General features: G+C 39.4%; 1 non-coding gene across 1 annotated transcript; it reads right to left on the reverse strand.

Moving 5' to 3' along the window:
* Positions 1-36: 36 nt before the first annotated feature.
* Positions 37-118, reverse strand: trnas-uga. Its single transcript has one exon. It is a non-coding gene; the product is annotated as a tRNA-Ser (tRNA).
* Positions 119-1422: the final 1304 nt, after the last annotated feature.

Below are 1422 nucleotides of genomic sequence, written 5' to 3' on the forward strand. Positions count from 1 at the left end.
TCCTGCAAAGGAATTAATGACTTTTAAAAGATTTGACGCTGTGAACAGGATTCGAACCTGCGCAGGGAGACCCCATTGGATTTCAAATGCAACGCCTTAACATCTCGGCCATCGCAGCTGTGGCATGGTAGCCAATTTCAATAGTAAAACAACTGGATTCATTTGTTGGAAGAACAAATTGTCAAGACCCAAAGATTTCGCAAAATCCTTTGCAAAGACCCAGACGTTCGTTACCTTAGCAGATTGACATGCTTTCACCGCAAACTAGATTCTGACACAGCTGAAGTTGTGGGAATGATTCTTCGTCGAATTATAGAGTCACGGATGTACACCACACGAAGAGAGGATCATTGTCTCACTGCGTCCGATCGATTTTGACTCAATTTCTCATCATCTGGTGCCAAATTAGATATGCTGTTGTGTTTTAATATTCATCGAAATATGGTATTAGACAAATTGATGCTAAGTCCATAAACACCAGCTACATTCGTAAAAAAAATCGGAATTAAAAATAATGCAGAACTAATTTACAGGAATAGATCCAGCAACTAATCCGTAAGTTCTGACATCAGGTAATGAACTTGTGAGCACATCAACCGAAGATTTGGAACTTGAAATCGTCTTGACGGAATTATTTGCAAAGTTTTTGCGGTTGTTCTAGAGTCATCAAGTCGTTGAACAATACAACACGGAAAGTGGCCCTTCTTTCCAACATGACCATGGTGGACAGTTATCCTAAATTAATAGGTCCCATTTGCCAACATTTGGCCCACATCCCTCTAAACGTTGTTACTCATATATCCATCCAGATGCCATTCAATGTTACAGTTGTACCAGTCTCCACCAATTTCTCTGGCAGCTCATTCTGGACACGTCTGAAAACGTTGCCCCTGACGTCCCTTTCAAATTCTTACCCACTAATTTTAAACCGATGTTTTCTAAATTTTGACTTCCTCACCAGCCGGAAAACACCTTGACGAGTTGACCTATCCATGTCCCTCACGATTTAATAAATAGCAACGATTTGACTTTATCATACTTGTCAGGAGGGAAATGTGTAGAGATTATTTGTCGAAGGTTTGAAGTCGAAAGTCTAATGTACAGATTTTTAGAAATGCATCTTGGAGAAGTTTTTAATAAGTCATTGAAGTCTAGTGGTAGTTGTAGAAGTCTGTTGTGAAAGCTGCAATAGGATTTCAGCGCACGAAAACGAAGCATTATTTCCAATGTATGGTGGCTCAGTTCGACTGCACTTGAACTACAGTATGAGGAATTATAACCCTCAATTTAGAAAGATACTAATGCCATATGAGGAATATCACGAATGGTGATTAGCCTTGATATCATGGATGAACGTTAGTCCTCTGAATTGAAATTGGGCAAATCCCTCCTTTTTAAAAACAGTTTCAAAACAAGAGAGGT

This window comes from Chiloscyllium plagiosum, unplaced genomic scaffold, assembly GCF_004010195.1.
Source record: "Chiloscyllium plagiosum isolate BGI_BamShark_2017 unplaced genomic scaffold, ASM401019v2 scaf_58681, whole genome shotgun sequence".
NCBI lineage: Eukaryota > Metazoa > Chordata > Chondrichthyes > Orectolobiformes > Hemiscylliidae > Chiloscyllium > Chiloscyllium plagiosum.